The 8,485-nt window shown below is 37.7% G+C and overlaps 1 protein-coding gene across 3 annotated transcripts in view; it reads left to right on the top strand.

The window, feature by feature from the left end:
- Positions 1-2,089: 2,089 nt before the first annotated feature.
- Positions 2,090-8,485, top strand: part of LOC149170219 (4-hydroxy-tetrahydrodipicolinate synthase, chloroplastic-like) — a 69,502-nt gene continuing 63,106 nt past the window's right edge. Inside the window, exons 1-2 of one of the 3 annotated variants that reach the window (XM_089428948.1) lie at positions 2,090-2,325; positions 2,502-2,590. The gene's annotated coding sequence lies outside the window, so the exon portion shown is untranslated. Of the gene's footprint in view, positions 2,423-2,501; positions 2,591-8,485 lie in introns of all 3 variants that reach the window. The other 2 variants (XM_089428947.1, XM_089428949.1) reach the window with 2 other exon arrangements.

Raw genomic sequence — 8,485 nt, 5'->3', positions numbered from 1 at the left:
CTTTTAAAGAACAAAACAAATATTTAAAAATATGTTTTAAAAGTAATATATTTTATTTCATTTGTTTGAATATCTTTTTATCTAAGTGTAATCATGATTAAGTATTAAATGTATAAGAGTAAAATAATTAATATGAAATACTATAGGTTTTTAAAAATACTTTAAATATTAGTCAAAACCATTTATGAGTTGGTATAAAAATATTGGATTTTTGACTAAATCATTGACAAATAAAAGAAAGAGTTACTTGCACTTTGGACACATCACTAAAAACTTTAAAAAATTTCAATTAAGATTTTGACTCACTAAAAAGCTTCAAATAAGATTTTGACAAGTTACAATATATCTTCTTCTTTCTCGTAAAAACAAAAAAGCTCGAGTTTGTAAAAATAAAAATGCATTTATATTTAAAATTAAGTTTGTAAAGCAAAAATACTTATGTAAATATAATTAAATAAATAATTATATTATTCTTATTATATAATTAACTAAATATAATTAAATAAATAATTTGATTTAAATTTAATCTTTATACATAAAACCATTATATAAATTTATAGTTATATAATATAACATTGACCTAATTAATAATTTCGTATAGATATGAACTATAATAATTAATAAATTTAAATAAATATCAATACTAATGGTTAAATATGATTCCAGAAATGACCTAAAGAATTAGAGTTCCGGTGAACAATACCATATAGGTTGCTTCTTGTTTTATTCGTTTGACGAAGATGCCGACGACAAGTTTGTAACCACACCGTGAAGTTTCTATGTGAAGGTTTTAAACAAGTTTGTTACCACACCGTGAAGTTTCTATGTGAAGGTTTTAAACAAGTTTATAATAACATTGTAACAAAAATTCAATGCATTCAAAGTTATGAGAATATGTTAGTATGAGTTTTTTAGCAATGTTTTTTGGTAAGGGGATTGTTGAAAGGTTGGGTTAGTGCATCATTAATTTGAATCGGAAAAGTATTGAATTGCAAAGAGCAAAAAAACACGGAACTAATGGTTTCATAGACTATTTTTAGTCTCGTGGACCTTAAAATATCATTTCATTGTTCGTATTTTAATACAACCTCACCTGCTAATGATGCCTTTATCATTTCATTGTTCGTATTTTAATACAACCTCACCTGCTAATGATGCCTTTGCAGTACTGTACATTTTCAAACACTGGATTATTAGTACGCTTTCAAGTACTTGTAATCACATATGCTACACAATAAATGCAAGTGCACATTAACGCCGTAAAAAATGGAGTCAAGGAATTGCCCAGGCAATTTTATTTTTATTTATTTTTTAAATCTTGTAGAGGCGGTGTTTGAATCGTGTTTTTGATGATGGAAATGGATTCAACGCCATCAAAAACATATTGAACACCTAAAATTTTGAAGTTTAACGACTATAATTTGGATTTACAAAAATCTTTGCTGGATTTCTTTTAAATGTACCGTGAATTTCCATAACTTTCCGAGCAATTTCTCCGACTAGTTAAACTACGGCCTAAAAAATCATCATTAAACAATAAAAATGAAACCAGTTAACCAATTACTTTAAATAAATAAATTAAAATATTAAAAAAATAAATTTACTATATTTAGTTTTCATTAATACTATTCATTCGATTTTTTTTTCAAATATTACACATATTGTACTCTACATGGTTTGCCAAACGATGTATTTGGTAATAAGATCAATAAATAAATAACCCATTAAATTACACTTAATAATAAATCAAATTTTACCAAAAAAATATTTTAGCGTAAATCACATGATAGTGCATTTGTTCATACGTTTCAAACACTTTAACTTACCCTTACGATCAACCACGAACCACACTCATTGATTCTAGTAATTTACTAGAAAATATTTTTTTCCCACTGTATAAGCCTCAGTTCAACTAATAAATCAAATTATTTATAAAATACAAAAAAATATTCGTGAAGTTATACTTTGTCCAATTAAAAGAAATTTGATAGACTTGACTGATTAATACCAGCCAACTTGAAAACGAACGAATGCGTTGTGCCGCGCGGCAGGGATAATAAGATATTTTTAATATTCAATTGGAAAAAAAAATATTGCCTTCCTCGCACAACCAGTCAAACGAAGACATTACAGCAATATTTTAGTAGGCGTAGGGTTTTTGTATAGTTTTATCTGATTTTCCATTTGTCCCCTATTTGCTTTCAGGTAATCCAGACAAAAACGTACCTTAGAACGGTTCTAGAACGACGTTGATGGTGGATGAACAAAGCTGCAGTTTCTATAGAAGATACGGGTTCAATCAACATCATTGAAGTGTAAAATATGGTACCTTTCTTTTTCTCAGACTCATCCACTTTTTTCTGATTCCCATGATCCTATTTCATATAGCTTCTTCCCGCTCAGATGAGGTGCTTCTCTGCAGGTATTTATTTATTTGTTTGTATTTTTCTGTTCTGTTCTTTTTTCTTCATCATATACTTGGTTCGATGTGCAAAATACAGAGGTTTGATACTACCGACCTTTCTTCGTATGTCTTCCTGGACGGAGATGCGTTAGGTGCTGTGCATTGTTTTAATGTGCCGAGCATTAGGTATCATTTGTCCCATAGACTACCTTTTTCCACGTGTGTATTTTTGGAGCTTCTGATTTTTGATTATGAGTTGGGGAAACTAAAGGATCAAACATAGCTTTGTGTTAGTAGGTACCTACAATGTCAACATGGTTTGGGAAGTTCTCTCAGCCACTAACAGATTTTTGATCTTTACGGTGTATTCACTTACCATTTTGCTCACTGTGACCCTATATTGTGGCTGATTTGAATTGAAGCCCTATACTGTCCATTTGCACCATTGACTAGAAATGTGACATTGATCAAGGTTGGTAATACTCCCCCTTAACCCCTGAGAACTTAAGTAAGTCATTGTAGATACAATGCTTTATTGATGTTTGCTTCTGATATATCACCAAGGAGGGTGCTTCCTGATGGTTTGATTACATGTTTCAATGCCTGGGAAGTTGATCTAGATCAGCTTTAGGCAATAGCAGGCAACAACACAGTGACAGGGGGCAATAATGTTATCAATCCAAGCAGCCCATGTGGCACTGTTTTTAGTCATGATTATTTATCTAAGCTACATACATAGTTAAATATTCGTATACTATTGGCTTATCTTGTTCCTGGATTCATTGTTTAAATATCTTCTTTAATTATCAAAGTTGATATATGGTTTTGTGAATGCTTCCAGAGGAACCATTCTAGATCGATAATTCTGGAAACCAACAGCCCTCACTTGACGGTGGGACACTATTTGTGGTTTTTATTTTGAGGATCCGTGAGGGCACTGGCACCGACTTAATGCCCAGGATGGTTCTCTACTTTTACCACCTTCGGCCACCATTGCGGGGAAACAAAAATAGGGAGACAAATGAGGTCCTTTATGACCGTGCCTAGCACCTGCACATTACCGCTTCCCGAACCTAGCTGTTCCCGTTCCCAAACCTAGCGATATCCTGGACCAAGGATGGCCACTTTTGTGAGATTTGAACCCTGGTGGGCGCCAACACAATCCCTACACTGACTTGGCTAGCCTCCTTTGGCATCAACGTTGATATAGAATTTGCTGAAGTTTTATGCAGAAGTGAGCCATGTTCATGGTCTACAGGAGGGAAATGTTTCTGTCCTGTCAAGGTTGTAAAGACAGGCAAAAGCTCTAACTCCTCGGAACCGATTGGTGGCTTGGTTGGTTGGTGATATGCAAATTGCATTTACATTGTTGTCTGAGCAAATCTCAGACCGAAACTCATGAGTTGGAAGGATAAACGAACTTACCTGGTAAATTTATCAGCAACTTGTCTAAATCTCAAGAAAATCTACTTATTTGTACTCGTTACTGGCTGATTATTTTGTTTGGTACAATTTTCTTTTGGAAGTCTTTAGAACCCAATTTTACCTAATGCCTCGAGTTGTACTTCCAGCAACCTTGGCAAATCTTACAATTCTCAGAAACCTTACACCTTAAGACCAACATACAATTTTTCCAGCAGAATTCTAAAACATTAAATCCATAGCCTACCAGACTTGGATCAACAATATCCCTGGTGATGCAGAAGAGTTAAGAGTTTGACTCAGATTGGGTAACACTTGGCAAGTACCAAAATGAAAACAATAAACAAAATGTGCTGTTTTGTTTAAACCTTTTTTTAACTATAATGGTTATATTAATTATTTAAAACTGGTTGGGCCGAAACCAAAACAACCATCAATACAATATTCAGGATTCCTTTTAGTTGCAGCTCTCCTTTTCCTTACATAGGTGTAGATTTACTCTAGATTACGGGATCGGGTTCCATGTAGGTTCTTCATCATTCTTGCTTAAGGTTCCTTGTGGCAGGAGGCATGCTAGGTTTGCTTTTGCGTCTGCTTCCTTATTTGAGCCACGTAGAATATGGAAAAGGAGATAGGAAGAGAAGTCTTGGAGCACATATCTCAGCCTTTGAAGTGTCTTGTTGAGCGCCAGATTGCTGAAGTGGTCCTCCGAATTTAATATCTTTATCAAAATTTCTGAGTCCCCGAAGACTTGTATTTCCTTAATGCCTTTTTCACGTGCTATCTGACAGGCTTTTAGCAACCCAAGAATTTTTGCTTGGTTGTTGGTTCTCTGTCCAAGTCCCCAACTGAAGCTATCTTCACGAATACCCTCCGGGGAGTAGATCACTCCACCTGCTCCTGCTGTCCCTGGATTGCCTTTGGAGGCACCATCAAAAAAGATTGTTGTTTTACCCTGTTTCCTCCACCAAGCTTGAAAATCTGCGTCTGTTTCTCGTAGTCTCCATACAAGAGGTTTACTAGGGCAAGTGGTGTTGTTTATCCTGTCTCGAAATATACAAGTTCCCATCCATTTTTTTGCTTTCGGAAGAAGCATGTTATCGTTTTTAAGGGGATGATTGGCCATAGTCTCGAGGAGTAATGCTTTTGCTTTTGCTGCCACCTTCAAAGGGGAGTTCGGAATGCTATTGAAGATTTGGTCATTTCTGGCGAGCCATATTTTCTAGTAGACATATTTAGGTACTGCTTTCTAGATTCTATTCCATGCTGTCTTTCTTTGGGTCATGTGGGGATAACGCATTCTCCAGGTGCTAAAAAGGTTAGCTACTTTGACTTGCGATGGGGCAGAGACATTGAGGCCTTGAAGGATGCAGTCCCAGACTTTTTGAGCAAAAGGGTAGTCCACAAACACATGCTCCATGGTTTCTTGGGCTTTGCAGTAGAGAGAACACCAATGTGGCCCGTGAATTCCTCTTTAGTCAGATTATTGCCAGTTAGCACTTTCCCATGCATTAATGCCCAGGTGAAGAAATTTATTTTGGGGAGATCGAGAGGGTCCCAGACTTGTTTCCACATAGATGCAGGATGGCTCGAAGCTTGCTGTGGTTGAAGAGAGGCAAATCCATGCCTTGTGTTGTAGATTCCAGTCTTTCCCCATCCCCATTTGTCCGTCAAACGCATGTGAACCGGTGCTAGTCCCGTTAACGCTTCTTCCAGGAGGGTCTTTTGACTGCGCATTTGATCTGGAACTCGAGGGATTTCCCAAGTTCGCCATTTTCCGGAGTCGTCCCATGTCGAGATATCTGCCAAGGTGAGGACTCCTTGCTGAATGAGCCAGTTCCTGATTTCTTTGATTGCTTCATTTTTGCTCAAAGGCGACTGTCCCATTATGTTGTCTTGCCAGAGCATCGTGTTTTTTCCATTGCTAGGAATGCGATACAAGTGCTTTTGGAAGAACTCTATCCCACGGTGGCAGAGATGCCATATCGATGTCCCTTTGATGCTGTTATCTATCTGTATGTTCCTTAGCGATGAGCCTTTTAGATATTTTTTCTTTATGACCTGACTGATAGGGTGTTTGCTGTTTGAGAAGAGGGTCCAAAGTATTTTACCTCCAAGAGCTAGATTGGCAAGGCCTGGGTCTCTTATTTGCAGGCCTCCTTCAGAGATGGGGCGTTTAATTGTATCCCAATTCACGAGATGGAATTTTCTTTGGTTTCCTCTTCCTCCTCTCCACAGAAAATCCTTGATAAGTCTAGAGATCTATTCCATGATCTTCTTTGGAGCCAGAAGAAAGGAACCCTGATAAATAGGCAGGGAGGATAGTACAAATTTTATAAGGATGAGTTTGCCAGCATTGGTGAGCCATTGACCTCCCCAAGTTGTAATCTTGGACTCAATTTTGCTTATTACCTCTTTCCACAGCGATAATTTGTTAGGGCCCGGGGTTATTGGTAACCCGATATATTTGATTTTATCCCAAGAAGCGAATCCCAAAAAGCCTAAGGACAGGGCTATTCTTTGAATTGCTTGTTGATCCACATTCCACTCGTATATTGCACTTTTCCTTTTATTTATAAGAGCTCCTGATATGCTACAGAACTTTTGAAGAATTCCACTATAAACTTTGGCTATCTTGATGGAGGCTTCGCCCAAAAGAAGAGTGTCATTTGCAAATAGTGCGTGATTGAGAGGCTCTAGCCCTTTTGTCAACTTGACTCCTGGAGCTGTCCTTGCTTTCTTTTCAGCTGTCATTTTTCTACTTAGCGAGTCTGCCATCAGAATGAACAAGAAAGGGGAGAGGGGGTAGCCTTGCCTTATTCCCCTCGAGGCTTGGAAATAGTTTGCTGGCCTGCCATTAACTAAAGGAGCTATCCATGGCTTTTTAGTACAAGTTTTAATCAAATTGACAAAGTTAGAGTTGAAACCAAAGGAAAGGAGGACTTTGTACAGGAAAGAAAGATTTACTTGGTCGAATGCGTTTGCCATGTCTAACTTTATGAGCACACCTTGCTCTTGTCGAAGATAACTGGAATGTATGACTTCTTGTACCTGTATTACATTGTCCAATATATGTCTCCCTTTGACAAAGCCGCCTTAGGTGGGAGAAATGAGTTTCCCAAGCAGTGGCTTGATTATGTTTTCCAACAATTTTGTCAGGATTTTGTATGATGCATTGCAGAGCGAGATTGGTCTAAACCTATCAAAAGTGCTCGGATTCACTTCTTTTGGAATTAATGCAAGGAAGGTAGAGTTAGTATTGCCTCCCACTTTGGCTTTTTGATGAAAAGCTTTAATCATCCTCAGAAGATCAGTTTTTATTATTTCCCAGCAGATTCTGTAAAAATGAATTGAGAATCCGTCAGGTCCTGGTGCCTTGTTTGGTTCCATGGACCATATTACTTTACATATTTCTTCCTCGGAGAAAGGTTTCGTAAGACTAGTGTTGTCCTCGCTTACCAAAAATGGAATGTGGGAGAGAAATTCAGAGGTGACTTCTTCACTCCCATTCGCTTCCTCTTTATACAGATTTTGGAAATGATCTTTTGCTGCCTTTTTTAGCTATTCTTGTCCTTTGAGCACAGTCCCATCTGAGCAAGTGATTTCAGAGATATGGTTTCGAGATAGTCGGGCTCTATATTGCCTATGGAAGAAAGAGGTATTTCGATCTCCAGCTTTAAGCCACAAGCTACGAGACTTAAGCCTCCAAGTCTCTTCTTCATGGCGGAAAGCACGAAATGATTTGATTTGGGCAGCTTGTTCTTTTTCTAAATCTGAAGTAGAGATCTCCTTACTTTCCAAATCCATTAGCAGATCTGATAAAAATTGAACTATCTCCTTTCTGTTGCTGGTAGGAGAATTTGAGGGTTCTTTAATCCATTTTTGCAGGGCTCTCTTGGTTATTTTTAGTTTTTGCTCCCACATGAAGCTGGGAGATCCTGTCACAGGTATGGACCATGCCTCCAGAACAGTTTCCATGAACCCTTCTTTCCCTGACCAAAGCGGGTTGAATCTAAAGGGGATAGGGCCCAAATTTTCTTCCTCTTCCAGCTATAAGAGAATAGGTTTGTGATCTGAGGTCAGCTTTGGAGAATTTTTGAGGAGATCAGTCTTTTTCCTAGCAACAAAGAGCTCTGTGCTAGGAAGCGATCTAGGCGAGTAGAGATGTGTTTCACCCCAGCTCTATTGTTTGTCCAGGTGTAAAGACCTTTCTTCGGTTTGGAGTCAAGAGGTTCCCATTGAAGTATCAACTCCTCTACTAATGGAAGCATTTGGTCCCTGCCACTATTGCCACCTCTCTTTCTTTTTGATCAATGATGAGGTTGAGATCTCCAGCCACTATTATATTCTGAGGGGAGTGAATGTCTAAGAAATCAGACAAGGTCTGCCAGCATTCTTTCTTCTTTCTTCTTTGTAAGGTGGATTGGAACATAAAGGTTGAAGAGCGAGATGGAGAGCTTACTAGAGAGGTGTCGAAGTTCGGTGAATATCCAATGTTGGGTCTCAAAGGAGCTTTCTAGTTGATACTTGTCCTCCGACCACAATGTTGCTAGGCCACCAGAGGTACCTCTTGCACTAATGGCCTTTCTTGCATTTTTTCCCCATTTTAATTTGCTGATCTCAAGAAGGGTTTCCCCTTCAATCTTAGTCTCTTGGAGC

This window comes from Pinus tabuliformis, chromosome 4_2 (genome assembly GCF_031772625.1).
Source record: "Pinus tabuliformis cultivar Carrire ecotype Pingquan chromosome 4_2, CPIR1, whole genome shotgun sequence".
Classification (NCBI taxonomy): domain Eukaryota; kingdom Viridiplantae; phylum Streptophyta; class Pinopsida; order Pinales; family Pinaceae; genus Pinus; species Pinus tabuliformis.
The sequence above is the reverse complement of the archived record's forward strand: the minus strand, read 5'-3'. Positions and strand labels throughout refer to the sequence as shown.